This window comes from Adiantum capillus-veneris, chromosome 17 (assembly GCF_014529385.1).
Source record: "Adiantum capillus-veneris isolate H3 chromosome 17, ASM1452938v2, whole genome shotgun sequence".
In the NCBI taxonomy this organism is placed as follows: domain Eukaryota; kingdom Viridiplantae; phylum Streptophyta; class Polypodiopsida; order Polypodiales; family Pteridaceae; genus Adiantum; species Adiantum capillus-veneris.
The window spans coordinates 46,974,962-46,993,767 of NC_140947.1; the positions used below are offsets into that span (position 1 = coordinate 46,974,962).

Sequence of the window (18,806 nt, forward strand, 5' to 3'; positions counted from 1 at the left end):
GAAGCGGGAAGGCACAGCAGAGGGGCGCAAGGATAACCCAAGGCAACAGGGAGACGCGGGAGCGCAATGAGCAAATGAAGCGGTGAAGGTAAGGTCGCGACTCTCTCTCTCTCTCTCTCTCTCTCTCTCTCTCTCTCTCTCTCTCTCTCTCTGCGCGCTGCCTCCCCTGCGCGCTGCTCACTGCGCGTGGCTCCCTCCTGCGCGCTGCCTCACCTGCGCGCTGCCCCACCCCTGTGTGCTGCTCCCTCCAGCGCGCTGCCTCACCTGCGTGGCTCCCTCCTGCGCGCTGCCTCCCCTGCGCGCTGCTCCCTGCGCGTGGCTCCCTCCTGCGCGCTGCCTCACCTGCACGCTGCCCCACCCCTGTGTGCTGCTCCCTCCTGCGCGCTGCGCTGCTCCCTGCACGTCAAGACGACCAGCCCATCCATTGAAAACACACACCCCATCCTCATCCCCTGCCCGCTGCCCCCTGCATACACACAAGCTGAGTGTTCTCTTCACAATATGAAGAGAGGGTAGCTACGAAGCCAACCATGTCTTCCCCCATCATCAAGACGCCGACACCGACAAAGAAGACAACGTCCTTCATGCTCACGAATAAGAGGCTTGCACAATTGGAGAAGGACATGAAGGAATGGCGGATGGAGAGAGAAATATGGAAGGAGGAGAAAGCCAACTTCATCAAGCTTTGGAACGAAGAGGAGGAGGACATGAGAGCGGAAATCCAAAATCTCAAAGAGGAGAAGGAGAGAAGGGAACGGGAGAACGAGAAGGAGAGGGAGAGATGGAGGAAAGAGCAAGAAGAGATGAAGGCACAAATCGATCTCCTTCATGCTTCCCTCACATCCCTCACCCCCGAGGAAGGAGAGATTAAAGGGGAGGCTAAGGAAGCCCTCAAGGAGGAGATCACCAAAGCCCTCACCGCAAGCATTGAGGACAAATTAGAGGCCACCAAAGAAGGATGGGTCGAAGTGGTCAAAAAGAACATTAAGAAGGTAGCAAGAGAGGAAGCCCAAAAAGATGAAGTACTCATCGTACACACAACCATCGAAGAGGAGAAGATGCGACAAGCTCGCCGTCTCAATGTGCGAGTGACCGGCATCAAAGAAGAAGAAGGGTCTACACCCGAAAGCGATGGGAAAGCTTTATGCAAGAAAGTGGGATACAAGGAAGAAGAGATCCCTTTCTCCAAAGTTTGGAGAGCCGGCAAAGACCCAAAGAAAAGAGCTCTCATCCTCCAATTCGCCTCCGAGGAGTCTCGAACTTCCTTCCTCCGAAAGAGGGTCATCTTGAGAGGGATAGACGGCCCCCCGATTTATCTTGATGATGACCTCACAAAGATGCAACAAGATCACCGTCGCGCGTGCATGCCTCGAGTCCACCAAGCCCGCAAAGAAGGGAAGAAGGCAGTATATCGGGATGGTAGGGTTATCATTGATGGCAAGACCATCGCATAGGGACTCGCGGCCTGTGGGACACACGAGGAGATTCATGTCACGGTTTGGAATTGCAATGGAGACCTATGGACACACCCAGAGAGACTTGAGGAGGTGATGAGAGGTCGAGACATCATTCTACTTACAGAGACACACGAGAGCCCGGAGAGAGGGTTACCACGGATACATGGATTCCAGTGGGAGTCTCTACATCGAGGATGTATGCGCCAGCACACCACTCGCGGCTCAGGAGGAGTGGCCATACTCTTTAGACAGGGGCTTCACAGCAGACTACAGATTGTTGCCCGGGACCCACAGGCCCGCTACATGTGGATTCGCCTCGAGCTCTCACGAGACAGGATCGTCTACATTGCCCTTTGCTATTTTGCTCCCACAGGCTCCAGATTCGCCCCTATTGAGCAGGAGTCACCGTACGCATGCCTCACGGAGGAGATTATGGAGTACTCCACACTGGGTGAAGTCTTCCTTATGGGAGACTTCAATGCTCGTACACGCAGTGAGCAGTGTGAGACATATGACCATGAGGACCCAGAGACACTACACACTCTAGATGAGGAGGCTACTATGAGAGACACAGCAGACAGAGCTCCAGTCACAGCTTACGGACGACATCTACTTCGACTTGGCTCCCAGCACCGTCTCGTTATTTATAACGGGATGGTCCAATGGCCCACCTCAGGGGGCCTGACTTGTATGCCACATGGAGTTGCAGAAGGAGGGGGGAGTACAGTCGACTATATTCTGGGACCCAGGGAGGCTACACACCTTATCACATCCTTCACCATTCCACCCATACCCATCGGAGCCGACCACACATACCTCTCTTTCTCCATCACCGGAGATACCATCACACACAGCTCCACAACACGCACTCCACACACCACCATCCATTTCACACATGAGTTAGCCTCTATTTACTCGGCCAAGGTCGAACATGGCCTATGTCTCCTCCACCCATCCACACCACTCTCAGTTCTCACGTCACATATCTCTTCCGTTCTCCACACTTCAGCTATTAGCTCTTTTCCACACACCACTCACACAGGACGCACTCCCCCCCCCGGGGCTATGCCTCAGAACCGCTGGTATGATGATGAGTGCAGAGAGCTATACCGACGCCTCCATGCACGGCGAGCCTTAGGAGAGATCACAGAGAGAGAGGCCAGACGGCATATGAAGACGCTGACACGCCAAAAGCGGCGAGCATTCGAAGAGGCACAGGAGCTTGAGCTATACCGCCTATTCATGAGCATGGATAGTGCGACGGCATGGCGCACCCTGCGCGAGCCACGTCCGACTACAGCTATTGATGATCCATAGATATGGCATGATTATGCAGAGCGACTTTATGAAGTGCCAGGGCAGCCTCCTATTCCACAACCACACGAGCCTCGCCCCACGTGCTCCTCCTTCTTTACAGCAGAGATGGTAGAGAGGGCCATACGCCGCATGCAGCACAGACGATCAGCTGACCATACTGGATTACAGAGTGAGCACATCATTTATGCGGCCTCCACTATAGCCCCGTTGATTGCACATGTCTTCAACCGGGCTATAGGGGAGGGCTTCCCAGAGGAGTGGACACAGCACACCATAGTGCCTATCCACAAATCTGGCGACACCCTGGACCCAGGGAACTACAGGACTATCATGATTGGCCACACGATGGCCAAGCTATATGGAGCAGTACTTGAGGCACAGCTCAGCTGCTACGCAGAGATCGAGGGTTTACGAGCTCCAGGCCAAGCAGGTTTCAGACGAGCTTTCTCCACCATTGACCACATCTTCGTTCTGTGCTGCCTCATTGATGGGGCAAAGGCGCGGAAGAAGAGGCTTTACTGCTGCTTTGTGGACTTCCGCAAGGCCTTTGACACAGTCCCACGCGAGAGACTCTTCCAGCGCCTTCACAGCATTGGGGTACCAACAGAGATGATTTGGGCCATATATGCTCTATATGAGAGGGTGACGGGTCGGGTTCGTTGCCCAGGCGGTTTTTCAGAGACCATTGCTAGCACCATTGGTGTTAAGCAAGGATGCCCACTCTCCCCGACACTCTTTGGGCTATACATCGACGAGATCTCCGACTACATACTGCGAGCAGGGGGAGAGGGGAGCGACTTGGCAGGTACTCCGGTCCACATCATGTTATATGCTGATGATATTGTGTTGATTTCAGAGTCACCCGAGGGCCTGCAACGCCATCTTGAGGCCTTGGACGAATTCAGCACACACAGGGGGTTGACTGTGAACCTTGGCAAAACCAAGGTTATGATCTTTCACACATCCAGTGCAGTGAGGAGCGCCGCCACCTTCACAGCAGCAGGAGGACAGGTTGATGTAGTCACCTCCTATGTCTACCTTGGCATCACATTCACCAGCCTACCAGGACCCTTCACTATGAAGCAGGCTGCTGTTGACAGGCTCACCCGAGGATATGCAGCTCTGGCCATGCTAGAGCGGAGATGCCACCAGGCACACTTTCAGGAGCCCCGCACGAAGGGGTGGCTTTTCGACACCTTAGTCACCCCGGCCTTGATGTACTCGGCGGCAGTATGGGCACCAGGATTGACAGCTGACCAGTGGACACAACTTGAGAGACCACAGGTATATATGATCTCACGCTTGCTCCGCAGCAAGAAGACAGTGCCACACGACATTATTAGAGCCGAGCTCGCCACACCACCTATGGTTGTAGAGGCACTATTCCAGACAGTTTGCTTCATCCAGAGGATGAGAGAGCTACCTCCTGACAGACTTACCCGTAGAGCATTTGAGGCAGCTATACAGCTATCAGAGAGTGGGCATGAGAGAGCATGGTACTCACAGGTCAGAGCATGGTTTGAGGGACACGGTCTTGACATGGAGAGCCTACCACCATTCCAGTACGACCCCCACTCACCATATGTTCACCTCTCTCGCAGTGAGAGGAACTTGGTATTGAGACAGGATCTGTGGCAGCTATACACTAGGAGAGTCTGGGAGGCACCTAGCTTGGGGACGAGGATGTCAGATTACAGAGACCAGTTTCTCACCATATTGTCTGGGGGGTTCATACAGAGACCACGCTACATGGACACATGTATGCCACATAGCTCACGGGTGGCGATTGGTCAGCTGAGAGTGGCTTCACACAGGTTAGAGATTGAGATCGGGAGACATACTGGTGTTCCCAGGGGGGAGCGAATCTGCAGAGCCTGCACAGAGGAGGTGGAGAGTGAGGAGCACTTTGTATGTAGATGCAGAGCATACACTGAGATCAGAGGCAGGTATGAGGCCCTATTTGGAGGACAGCCCACTCTCCGAGAGATCATGGAATCTCGAGATCAGAGACAGCTCGGACGTTTCTTACTAGAGATACAGAGCCATCGGGACACACTACTACAGCCACACACAGCTACACAGACAGAGGGGAGACAGTCGCAGCTCACAGACTTCTTTCAGAGGATTTCCGCCCCCCCCTCACCAGACACTCAGAGGGGAGTGACACTCCCACAGGCGGAGGTGAACCGAGCTAGACGACGACCACGAGTCACAGGCTACAGGGGCGCGAGCTCCCACCACCGACAGATTGAGGAGATCCGAGCCCGGGAGCGCCGTGCCACTGAGGAGCGAGTGGCTCAGATGAGGGCTGACCCGACAGCTTTCATCCGGGTAGCCTTGGCACCATACCCACCCATGTACCACATCTTACACCCCCCCATTAGTACAGGATGGAGCTAGATAGCTTGATGCATTCTCATGATTGTACTACCTTGAGCATACAGACATGCATATACCCCTAGAGATAGAGCTCCATCCCTCCTCAGATACTCCACTACCTACATTCAGCTCAGTTTTGTATCAATTTTGTTTCATTTGTCTTTCCGATAGACGGATGACATACACACAATGTACATTTGATTTGTCTCATAGGCCGATTTCGGCCTGACATAGACGTTAAAAATCTTTCTTTCTTTCTTTCTTTCTTTCTCTCTCTCGTAACCACTGGGCTTGTACGCTTCATATTACTTGAGCCAAAAAGGCAATTACAAAGTATCACTGGTTACATAACAGGGAAAAAAACCCCTCAAGATTTAACATGAAGTAGAGTAGGAGGGGAAAAGTGCCCCGCCCCATCAAAAATAAAAGAGTGTTGAATGACGACCAAAGCCCTTAAGGGCACTTGTGTAAAACAGCTTCGGGCGCCACAGATCTGCCGAACACCATTCCCGCAGGGGTATCCAATGGTGAAACCAGGAAGCACTTGAAATTCTTCACACTGCCCATCTATTCAGGCCTTGCTAGAACACCATGGTCCAGCCAATCAAGCAGCAGCAAAGGGGACAATTCGATGAAGAGTAACCGCAGAAGAAACACCAGGAGGCTACCAAAAGCTACCGGCGAAGAAGGTACAGTTTGCAAAAGCCACAACAATAAGCAGGAAAAGTGTAGCAACAGCCGCCGGAGCACGAAGGCCACTTTGCAAAGGTATATGCTTGGAGCAGGACGAAGTGGGCTCCAATCTGCAGGGAGAGGACGAAAATGGGCATGAAAAGGATCTGTAGATCTATAGAGAGAGCATCTTCCCCACCCATCATAATGCTGTCGAAAGGAGGGGGAACAAACACACACACACACAACCCCAACCAAAAACCCGAGACCTCGCTCCAAACCTACACCTAACACCACACACACAAGCAAAAAGAAAAACACACACAAGCAAACCCTAACCCTAACACAGCCCCCCAAGCAAAACCCACACACACACACACACAAGGCAAAAAGGCAAAAAAACATGCAGAAAAACAAAAAACGCACCCAACACACACAAGGCGCAGCCTGCATAAACACACACATGCACGCCACACAACGTAGGCCAAACGCCGCACGCAGGAGGAGGCAAAGAGGGGGTAGGCGCGGGGGGAGCGTCGGCGCGAGCAGAATGACGGGAGGGGGGGGGGGGGCTGCGAAGGAACACGGAGGCCGAAGGCTTGCGGCCTTACCCACCCTCTCTCTCTCTCTCTCTCTCTCTCTCTCTCTCTCTCTCCATACTATCTCGACATCCATGCAGATGAAGATGGTTTCACCCATTTTATTTTTATCACCCTCTTGTATTGAGCACCCATTGCTTTAGTGTTCACACATACCCCCCACACAGTTCTAGCCAGTAGCACTTTTAGATTTATTATAGTATCTTTTTGTACCCAGACATGGTTTCAAATTCACCAGTTTGTATTGGATTGGTCTCATAGGTCATTTATGGCCTTTTGAACACGTTAATATATCATTTCATTTCTCTCTCTCACCTTCGCTGTCTCTTACACGGGTGGAGGTTACTAGACTCATTCGTCAGGACCTGATCCAGCTGGACACCAGGAGGACATGGATAGAGCTGCCTCAGGAGTTGGGCACAAAGATAGCTTTCTATAGAGAGTATCTTCTCCACCTCGCAGGAGATTGGTTTGTGATTCGACCCAGCTACATGGACACATATATGTCTCATGGTTTGCGTTGTGCCATTAGTCAGATATGCACATCCTCACTGTAGCAGGGCTACAGTCACTTCACAGGACAGGCAGTTGGACAGTTAGCTACAGTTGGTCTGGTTCACACTGGACGGACCCTTTGGGCTGGGAGTGACACGTGGTAGGGTACCTACGGTGGTCTAGTGGACAACGTGGCCAGGTCACCACCACCACTCAGTTTGGAGATAGACTTAGCTGGCTGGACATTTATGGGCCGTTGGTGGCTCTTATGGTTGTACATATGAGTAGTCGTGTTTTGGGGGCAGTTCTATCTTATCTTGCACGTAGTCGTCTAGAGGAAGTCTTACACAGAGCACTGCTTCACTATCCCTGCACATCTGAGCCTCGACACCCCATTTGTACCTGTGAGTCCTGGGCTGGAGCGGAGTGTGCTGCCACGCCAGAGTCTGTACATGGTTCTTTGAGCTAGTCGAGTCCACATGTTCTGGTCCACTGTTGTGTCTCTGTTGTTATCCATTGTTTCTGTGTTGTTATCCGTTGTTTCTGTGCTTCATTCTGTTTGAGAGAGTTTTCATTTGTTTGAGTGAGATTGTCACGCACATTGCACTGAGGGGCACCCACACTGTAGAGAGCACGACGCATTATCCGCGCTACAGGTGCTCTCATTTTGGCAATCACGATGGGACCTCAACTGAAGTCTCACTCTGTTGAGTAGCTGGTTTCTTCGCTTCGCCTGTGCAGTCTAAGTCTCTCGCCTTGCTGGTCTGGTCCCCTCTCGCCCTGGTCCAACTTGCCCTCGTCTCTGGTCTAGACCCCCTCGACCCTGGTCTAGCTGGTCTAGTCACTTGTCTGGTCTAGACCCTGGTCTAGTCCTCCTCGTCCCTGGTCCAGCTAGTCTAGACACTCGTCTGGTCTAGTAGAGTCTAGACCAGTCTTCAGCCAGTTCAAGGTTTTCTTGCCCAAAGCTTGGTTGGTTTGGAGGTCACTGTATGACACATACAAGGAGGTCAGTTGAGCGTCAAAGCCCACTACTGAGCCCTCTGAAGTACTATCACAGAAGACGACCTTTGACACCTTGTAGAAATCCTTCAACCTCATCACCTATACCTCCACATATCACATCACCCATTCCTTCATCAGGTTCCCCATCTTCGCGATCACCTTCTCCAGAAAAGCTCTCTCCTATTCTTCTACAACAAGCTATTGTGCAACAGACTCGGCAAGGAATCATGGAGCCACTAGCTAGTGTTTTGGCCAAGGTGAACATCAAGTTCCCTACATTCAAAGGGTTGTCTTCAGAAGATGCTGACGACCATGCAAGAAGATTTGTATCTCTCTGTAGGGGACGTGGGCTGAACAGAGAAGATGCTTACTTGGTACTATTTCCATCCACCCTGGATGGCCTAGCAGATAAATGGTACAGCCAATTTGCAGAGAACCATTTTGCAACTTGGGCAGCCTTAAGACAGCAGTTCTGTGCAGCTTTCAGGCCAGGTGACTACCAGGAGAAGGTGTTGGATGAGTTGGCCAACATGGTGCTCAAACCTGAGGAGACTTTTGCGGAGCTTATGACGAAAACTAAGTCGCTGGTGGCCAAGCTTCCCCAACAACCCGGTGAATTCATGGTTAAAAAGTGGGTGGAGAGTCCAACCCTGACTTGGAGCAGCCGGTCCCTCCCGATGGGTCCGATGAAGACTTACTCGAGTGGTTAGAAGCCACCTCTTCGATGCAATGCTATGTAGTCTCTCTTCAACCTTTGTCAACAGATTCACCCTATCCCCCTGATCCTACATCTGAAGCTACACCTGAGACCAAGAATCCCAATCAGCCAAGTGAGCCAGAACCAAGTGGACCAGTCTCAAGTGAGTCAGAACCAAGTGGACCAGTCTCTGGTGCCCATCCTTCAAAGGGTCCCTTGATGGAAACCGTCGGCCTGGGTGAGCCTATAACCCACCATAAAAGGGGAAAAAAGTCTCCCTTGCAAGAGTTGGCCAACACCCCAGCTCCCTCCTTAGCCTCTACTCCATCTGACTCTCCACCCATGCCGGAGCACTTTGAGATATCTGAGGATTTACCATTTGCAGAGCTTCCATCAGGTTGGTTGCAGGAAGAGTATGCTGATTTCAACATTGATCAGACGCCAGCTCATAATGTCCAAAGGCTAACAGAGGCGGCACAATCTTCTCCCCCTGACGCAGCCTCAACCACTACACCGCCTGACCCAGTCAGAGAGGTCAACCTAGGCGGCCCTGACAGCCATCAGCCCATCTTATTAGCCACTTGGTTATGGGATCACCCCGCTCTACTCGACCTGGTAATCTCCTTCGTGCGCTCTTTCAAAGATGTGTTTGCCTGGTCTTACCACGATTTAGAAGGAATCCCAGCAGAGCTAGGAGTCCACACAATTCCTCTGGTTAAGGGGGCTAAGCCGGTCAGAGGACGGGCTTACAAACTGAATCCCAAGTATGCAGAAGCAGTCAAAATCGAGTTGGAAAAAATGCAAGAAGCAGGTATTATTGTACCAGTAGAGCACTCAGAATGGTTGTCTCCTATGGTTATTGCCCCAAAGAAGCAGTCCAACAAAATTCGAGTTTGTGTCGACTATCGGGCTCTGAATAAGGTCACAATCCCGGATGGATTTCCGACACCTTTTATTGAGAGAGTCCTCGAAGATGTCGCTGGCCATGTACTGTATAGTTTTATGGACGGGTTCAGCGGCTAAAATTAGTTAGGAATACATCCTGACGACCAAATCAAAACAGCTTTTGTGACTCCCTGGGGTATTTTCATCTACACTAGAATGTCTTTTGGGCTTAAAAATGCACCGCCTTCTTTCAATCGCATAGTATATCTCATCTTTTGTCCTCTGCTTACTGATCACCTTCGCATATTCATGGATGACTTTTCCACCTTCTCGGGTGCTCAATGTTCGACCCCAGTAGAAAATCTAAAGGAGCATCTTGCTCAGCTCTCTGCAGTCTTCCTCAGGTGCAGAGAGGCACGTTTGAAGCTCAATCCGAACAAATGTCATTTTTTGGTCACAGAGGGCACACTGTTGGGCCATGTGGTGTCTGCTCAAGGTTTGGCACCGGACCCAGAGAAGATAGTAGCCATCTTGAAATTACCTCCTCCCATAAATCCCAAAGGTGTTCAGAGCTTTGTGGGCCACACCGGCTATCATCGCAGGTTTATACGTATGTATGCACAGGTGGCTCAACCATTGACCCAGCTCACCAGTGCTGCTGTTCCCTTCCGGTGGTCAACACCTGAGGCCGAAGCATTTGCATACCTCAAAAAACGTCTCACTGAAGCGCCTATTCTAGTTGCCCCGGATTGGGCCCTACCTTTTCATGTGCATACAGATGCCAGTCTGCTGGTTGTGGGTGCTGTGCTGACTCAGCCTAGCAAAGAGTTCAACTTGGATCGCCCTGTACATTATGCAAGTCGCCTGCTCACCAAAGCAGAGCGAAACTATAGCACCATAGAGAGGGAAGGATTGGCTATAGTGTATGCTCTACACAAATTTCATCACTATTTGCTAGGGGTCCACTTCACAGTTATCACTGATCACCATGCCTTGCGCTATCTGCTTAATAAGCCACAGGTTGCAGGTCGAGTATGGCGATGGCTCCTCCTATTCCAGGAGTTTGATTTTGAAGTGGTACTCCGTCCTGGTAAGCATCATGTAATGGCTGACCACCTCTCTCGCATTTACACAGGCAAAGAAGCTACCGGGATTGTGGATGACTTTCCAGATAGCAGTCTTTTTAAAATAGATACAACACCGGAATGGTACGGCGAGGTCCTACATTTTCTATCTACTGGGCTGTACCCAGAGAGGGCATCCCCACTGCAAAAGAGGAGATTGCTGTTGAAGTCCAAGCCTTTCACTCTGATCGGGGGCCAGCTCTACAAAGCGGGACCAGATGGTGTTCTGAAGCGTTGTGTCTCGCCTCATGAGGTGGAGCATATTCTAGAGGATGCCCACAATGGTCCCACTGGTGGCCATTACCCTGGTCACATCACTGCTCAGAAGATTCTACAGAGTGGTCTGTGGTGGCCCTACATTTTTAAGGATGCAATAGCATATTCTAAGGTTTTTGATGTGTGCCAGAGATGTGGGCCGAAGCCGAGTAAGCAATCCAACCGTCCTTTGCAGGTCTCGATGGCGTGGCTACCTTTTGAGAGATGGGGTTTGGACTTTGTGGGACCAATATATCCCCCGGCTCAACCAGGTAATCGCAAATATCTGCTAGTGGCTACAGACTATGCAACAAAGTGGGCAGAGGTACTAGCGACAGTAGATTGCACTGGCAATACAGTGGCCAAATTTTTATATGAAAATATTCTATGCAGATTTGGATGTCCCTTAGAGATCACCAGTAATAGAGGCAGTCATTTTGTCAATGACATGATCTCAAATTTGCTGGCCAATTACAAGATTTTTCATCGCAAGTCGTGCTCTTATTACCCTAGAGCCAATGGACAGGCCGAGAGCACCAACAAGGTTCTGATCGCTCTACTGAGGAAAGCATGTCATCTCCATCCAGCATCGTGGGCTCAGGCTGTGCACGGCACTCTTTGGGCATACCGCACATCTTTCAAAGCAACAACGAATCAAACGCCTTTTCAACTCGCTTTCGGTTTGGAAGCCATAGCTCCATTTGAGTTCAACTCCGGTTCCCCTAGGGTGGGCAGTCTGCGTGCAAGTTGGGGCATGGAATCTTCCTCTATCTCCCGTCTCACCTTATTGGATGAAAGCCGCCTTTTAGCTTCTCGTGCTCTGCAAGCGGAACAACTTCGTCGCAAAGCATGGCATGATCGCCACCTCAGAAAGCCAAAAATAACGCAAGGCACATTGGTGCTACTCTAGCAGGCAAAATATTTGAAAAAAGCAAAGAAGCTGGTTCCAGCTTGGCAAGGGCCCTTTAGAGTACAGGAGGTTTTGCCACAGGGGGCTGTCCAGTTAGTCACTTTGGAAGGCGTTCCTTTGCCACTGGTAAATGGCTCCAAAATCAAGTGCTATTACTCCTCTGAGTAAAGGGTCTGCAACTATCCCGCCATCTGTAGGTTCTATGTCCCATCTCTCTCCTCCCCACTATCTTTCCATCAGAACGGGTGTTTTGTTACTATCTCAGTTATGCTCTCCTCACGACTAGCTTTCCACCAGAATGGATGCTCTGTTACTGTCTCAATTTCTGCTATGTCTTGTTATTTGCGGTTAAGTATTAAGGTCCTTCCAGTTAAGCTTTCAATCAAGCTTCTCGTCGGAGTGGTTTTGTTCAGTTTGACAAGTGGAATCTGCTTGGGGACTCTTGGGGACTCTGCTTAGATGGCAATTGGGATAATGAACAAGGTGTAATCAAGGACTTGACTTGATGAGACTCCCAATGCCATACTGTATGGGGAAGAATATGACAGAGTTTATGTCAAAGAACTTTGATTCCAATAGCAGAAAAAACCTTTGGTGCCATTATACTTTCAGCTTTGCTGTAGAACCTTAATCTCCTAATGAGTCAAAATTACCCTCCCTTTTATCTGCTCGAGATTTGTAGCTGCTCAAAAATTAGCACTTTGTACCTTCTCTTTGCTTCTGCTATCACTTTTATCACTTTGTACCGAGTGTGATCGTTGCGCCCTACCTATCCCAACCCCAAACCCCTCGTCCCTAACCTCTCCGCAAACACACTCATCCCTACTCTATACCAACCCCTCGCCCCTACCCTCCCTTACTTCCCTCGCCCTTACCTGCCCTCAACCCCCTAGCCCCTACCCACTATCTCCCCCCTCGCCCCTATCCACTTATTCCCCTCGCCCCTATCCACTATTTTCCCCCTCGCCCCTACCCACCCTCAACCCCCTCGCCCATACCCACTCTCTCCCCCCTCGCCCCTATCCACTATTTTCCCCCTCGCCCTTACCTACCCTCAACCCCCTCGCCCCTATCCACTATTTTCCCCCTCGCCCATACCCACTCTCTCCCCCCTCGCCCCTATCCACTATTTTCCCCCTCGCCCATACCCACTCTCTCCCCCTCGCCCCTATCCACTTATTTCCCTCACCCTCATCACCCTCGCCCATACCCACTCTCTCCCCCCTCGCCCTTACCTACCCTCAACCCCCTCGCCCCTATCCACTATTTTCCCCCTCGCCCCTACCCACCCTCAACCCCCTCACCCATACCCACTCTCTCCCCCCTCGCCCTTATCCTCTAAATATCCCTTGACCCTACCTCCCTTACTCCCTCGCCCCTATCTTATACGCATACCCTCGCCCTTAACCTACCTAAACCCCTCGCCCAGTTCCGCCTACATCCATCGATTAGCAATCAGAACCCATCGTTTTCAATCCATCGCGTGCTTTAAAACAGCCATAGCTTTTTTAACTCCACATCCGCTGTCTCCATCGCTTTGAAAGGACAAGCTATTCGTTTCTTGCGTATTCAAGCTTTTTCAGAGTTAGCACTGCACACTGCAGATTGACACAACCAGGAATTCTCTTTACAATGGCTGGAACAAGCAAGCAAGTAAGGAAAAAAAAAGCTCTCTCTCCAGAGAGGCCAACTGAGACATCCCAAAGTTCTGCAGAGGCAGAGGATGTGGATACATCCAGCCATGGCCTCACTGATGTGTCCTCCACTGATCACAGTGATGAAAATTACAAGGAGTCCGAATCAAGCTCTGCTTCCGACTCCGAGTCTTCGAGCAACAAGGAAGAGGAAGAGGATGATGAAGAAGAAGCTGTAAAGAACCAAAAGAAGAGAAAAGCCATCATGCAGGTACTGGGTCATCCAATTCCTCGGCCTCCTTCTTCCAAGACCCAAACCAAGTTCACATTGAACTTCCATCTGCAGCAGCCTCATCTGTCGCTTCGAGAAGTCCTATCAAAAGACCAGCTACACAACCTAGGATTGTCAGCATTAGCAGACATCGATCTGCCTTCGGATATTCCCATGGATATGGTGCATGCACTCCTCAAGTTTTTTCCCCAAGTCAGAGGACACCCACTGAGTGCTACACGAATAGGTAACGCCTTGGGGATGACAACTTTTCCTGCAGTGAAACCGGCTACGCGCACCTATTCCCAACTTTCGAAAGATGCGACAATCGAGGCATGCAAAGAACTACTCAGTACGAATCATGCTGGCTATGCAAGGAATAAACAGCTCTGGTCCATTTTCAAGTATTACTTTTTGGTCAGAGATCCTAAAGTCGGCAAGGGCAAGAGCAAGGGCAAGGGCAAGGCCAGATGTGACGTGCCTACTATATTCTCGCACTGCGAAGGCCTATACAGCCTCATCCACACCATCCCATGTGGCTTTCATCAAATTTTATTTACCTCTTTACAGTCTCGGGCTAAAAGATTCAGAGCTCAGGTGCAATCTTTGCAATCTAGCTTTCAATGCTTCGTAGCTCCGATGTTGGCCTGGGTGATTAATATACCTGTTAGTCCTATGGATGTGGATGCGGCGATGCAGCGTAAAAGCTCTAAGAAAAAAGGGAAAGATATTGAACAAACAAAGGATCTATCTGAAAAGCCAAAGAAAAAGAGGGCAATGGTAGTGAAGGACACAGTAGCATCTTTAGTATCCCTGCCAGTCTCCGAAAGCCAACAGCTTCGAGTGAAGCAACCAGTTCGACGTTCCTCGCATACGGTCACTACTGATTCGATGGTAAGTTCAGGTGGTCCAGATCACACTATGCATGTCACAGCTGTGACTTCTACAGTGTGTGTTCCTCTCTCTACTGCTGCTATTTTTACACCTACCACAGTGACTAGCTCCCATGTCCCAATGGCAATTGCTTCTTCTCCTATGCCTAGTCCTACGGCAACCACTCCTACCATCTCTACTTCGACAGAGAGGCATGCGCCTAGTCCAGAGAGGCATGCTCCTAGTCCACCGCGAGCAGTGCCACTTGTCACACCAGCAGTCCCACCAGCTGTACCACTCTCCAGCTCTCTTCACCCTGACACGATTACAGGACCTTCTACAGGATCGGACTCTACATCATTTTTTCGGCTATCGGAGGATATATTGCAGGAGTCTAGGCAAGCCATTGCAACCATTGAGCTGGGAGCATAGCGTTTAGCAGCCACACACCAGCGTCATGCAGCTACTTACGCAACTATGGAGGGAGCTCTGAAGGTTGCTGAGAGCGCCATCGCGGATAGGGATGCCACTATTTTCGCACTCCAGCAGGCCCTGAAATTAAAGTCTCAAGTGATTAGTGACCTTCAGAATCAACTCCAAGGATTTAGAGAATTGTTGTTACAGGAAAATAGGGCAACGCAGCCTACGATGATGGGTATGGGATATGGGTGGACTGGAGCAGGTACACCAGTGCAGCATGCAGCAACGGGTCCTTCTCAACAGTTTATGGGACTTTACTCACAGACTCCAGTTCCCGTTCAGTACTACAACCAACAACAACAGTATCCTCCTCCTCAGGGGTTTCAGTCTTCACCATTGCATCAGATGCAAAATATGACTTGTTGTGATGGAGTTGCTGGAGCACATCGGCATGGCTGTGTTACTCGACGTCCTCAGTACACTACAGGACAGGTGCTACCATCGGCTCAGCAGCAGGTGGCTGGTCATTTCTCAGGAAACACACTTACTGACATGAGAGCTCGCATACAGCAAGGCCCCACAATCGATTTGATGGCCCCACCTCCAGAAGTTGATCCTTCGGATGCAGCAGTAGCCACCACTCTATCTCTTGGATGACAGATCTAGGAACTCACCATTGTACATACTAGTAGTTTTCTTTCAAAGTTTCAGTCTTCCTCTCACCGAGACGGTGAGCGGTCTTGTGGCGGGCAACCTGTAGCAGGGCTACAGTCACTTCACAGGACAGGCAGTTGGACAGTTAGCTACAGTTGGTCTGGTTCACACTGGACGGACCCTTTGGGCTGGGAGTGACACGTGGTAGGGTACCTACGGTGGTCTAGTGGACATCGTGGCCAGGTCACCACCACCACTCAGTTTGGAGATAGACTTAGCTGGCTGGACATTTATGGGCCGTTGGTGGCTCTTATGGTTGTACATATGAGTAGTCGTGTTTTGGGGGCAGTTCTATCTTATCTTGCACGTAGTCGTCTAGAGGAAGTCTTACACAGAGCACTGCTTCACTATCCCTGCACATCTGAGCCTCGACACCCCATTTGTACCTGTGAGTCCTGGGCTGGAGCGGAGTGTGCTGCCACGCCAAAGTCTGTACATGGTTCTTTGAGGTAGTCGAGTCCACATGTTCTGGTCCACTGTTGTGTCTCTGTTGTTATCCATTGTTTCTGTGTTGTTATCCGTTGTTTTTGTGTTTCATTCTGTTTGAGAGAGTTTTCATTTGTTTGAGTGAGATTGTCACGCACATTGCACTGAGGGGCACCCACACTGTAGAGAGCACGACGCATTATCCGTGCTACACTCACATCAGCTCGAGATTGAGACTGGTAGATTCAGAGGGATACTAGCTGATAGGAGGGTATGCCACTTATGCCAGATAGAGCCAGAGACAGAGTTACACTACATATGTCATTGCACAGTGTACTATGAGATACGGGGCCGTTTCCACTGCTTATTCAGAGAGGGTTTTGGTCCTCTATCTAGGGTCATGAGTTATGAGGATCAGAGATGTCTTGGACTTTACCTACTTGAGTTACAGAGGTATAGAGACACTTTATTGGGGAGAGCTAGAGAGAGACAGTCCCAGAGACAAATTACAGATTTGTTTTCACTAGATATGGGACAGCTTGAGGAGCAGCCACCACTACAGAGCTCGAAACATACTGAGTCGACCACTATCGGCACTCTCATCGACCGAGCACTGGAGCTACGGAGATCCACATCAGAAGATTCGAGCCATACTCTCTCGACATCCAGAGTGCAGATGAGGATGGATCCTCACCATCTCTTTTATCATTGTTTCACACATTTTTACATCTAGTCTACTGGGTACCTTCAATTGTCACATCCACACTGTTCTAGCTTGTAGTAGTGGTTTATTGTTCCACTTCCAATTCTTTGACATAGCCACTCCAGTAATAGCACAAACTGTACCCATCTTAGCTACGAGGTCGAAAGTAACAAAAATTGCCCCAACTGATATATCCCATGTTGGGAGTGACTCTCTGAAAGTTCCTGCAGATGCTTCTTCACACAAGACATGCGAAATGGCAAGACCATAGACACTGGTCTGTACACCTATTTTTGACTATATGATATATCTCGGGCAAATCATGGAGGCATCATTTGTGAGGTAAAGAATGCGGTCTCTCGAGAATTTTTTTTTCAGCCGTAGCTGGTGCTTGGGTGATATCCTTGTCCGCTGAATGTCTAGCCTTGTGATGTCAAATGTAATATTTTGCTAATCTCTGAGTGATGTAAAGGCGGGTAGGGAGCATCCAGGATGTATTGATGAGTTAGTAATCTGTCCATCGATATCCAAGGTAGGCAAAACCATGTGGTAAGCTGAGCATATCAACATGTCTCATCATTGTCGTCTGCTGCTAACTGTCTGGAAGAATCTAGATTTTATCAGGCATATCTGTCTCCTCTGCTAACTGTCTAGGTGTTCTGTGACTTAGCTATCTTGGTACATGATCACAATATCCCGCATAATCCTCTGCGGTGTGTGGAAGGCCACCACCTTGGTCTTGTCATAGATGATAGTCAGTCCCCTCTATGTGTGGAACTCCTCCAAAGCTACCATATGGCGTCGGATGTTCTCTTGTGAATCAGCCAATTACACAATATCATCTGCGTACAACATCAAAGAGATGAGATCGAAAAGTGGGGCTCTTGAGACATGTACCATAGCCTCTGTCAGTAGAACCAGAAATCTCAACCAAAGAATGTTGGAGATAGTGGGTATCCCTGGTTAACACCATGGTGTTAGCTGTCTTAGCTGATAAACCACTTGGGAACGGAGTCAACGGACTCTCCCCACAACTCTTCCATGAATTGTTATGATCCCCCATATTATCTGTGATGGAATTCTGAGTCTCTACAAACGCTGGAGTAATCGATCTCTAGGCACCATGTCGAAGGTTTTGACAAAGTCCACAGAGTTGCAATAAAGGTGATAGCTATCTTCCTTGGCTTGCTAAATCAAGCCCCTGAGATTGCAGATTTGGTCCATCATAGAGTAACTCAGACGGAAGCCAGCCTGCTCATTAGCAGGAAGTTCCTCACTCTCTGACAAAGCACATAGCTTTGCCTGAAGCATCGATCCATATAACTTGGCCATGTATATGACCAACCATTATCCATAATAGTCGTCACCAACCTTAGGTATTCGGATAATGGTATTCGGATAATGGTATTCGTAGACCAACAGCTCCACTAATGCTCGATTAAACATATGGGCTATCAAGGAGGCTAGTGTAGATGAAGCATAAGTAAAGTGCTCACCATTGATCCCTTTATGATTTAGAGATCTCCCATGCCTCATGGCTCTCCACCATGGCTGTGGTGAAGAAAGACGATGTGACAGATCAGGGCTCTTGAGTATGCACACGATAAAGTAGTTTATGCAAGGGTCTGCTTCCACGCCTCCACTGATTTATTGCTTAAGAAATGAGAATAGATGGTAGATGTCCGAGTATTTCTCAATCTCAGGAGCCTGCTTCTTACAATGAGTAAGAGATTGGTTCAGTCTCTGTGCCTCCCGGGTGGAGATTTTCCCTAGCTTGCTCAAATGTCTCGGAGTTCATCATCAGACCAACCATTATGGGGCATGGAGCCAACTTTGGCCATATGAGAGGTGTGAGAGAAGCCAGAAATGGCAGATGAGTGTAGTACATCAATGAACTATGTAGTAAGTGCATCTATAGATGCAGAGGGATCCAAGGGAGAAGAATCGTATATATGGTACAATGTACTATGGTA

General features: G+C 49.8%; 1 protein-coding gene and 1 pseudogene across 1 annotated transcript in view; one reads left to right on the top strand and one right to left on the bottom strand.

Annotated features, from left to right (window-relative positions):
- The window catches only part of LOC147437175 (uncharacterized), a 262,737-nt pseudogene that overhangs the window by 112,061 nt on the left and 131,870 nt on the right, over nucleotides 1-18,806 (bottom strand).
- The window catches only part of LOC147437176 (uncharacterized), a 122,482-nt gene that overhangs the window by 89,113 nt on the left and 14,563 nt on the right, over nucleotides 1-18,806 (top strand). The gene's annotated exons all lie outside the window — the stretch shown is intronic.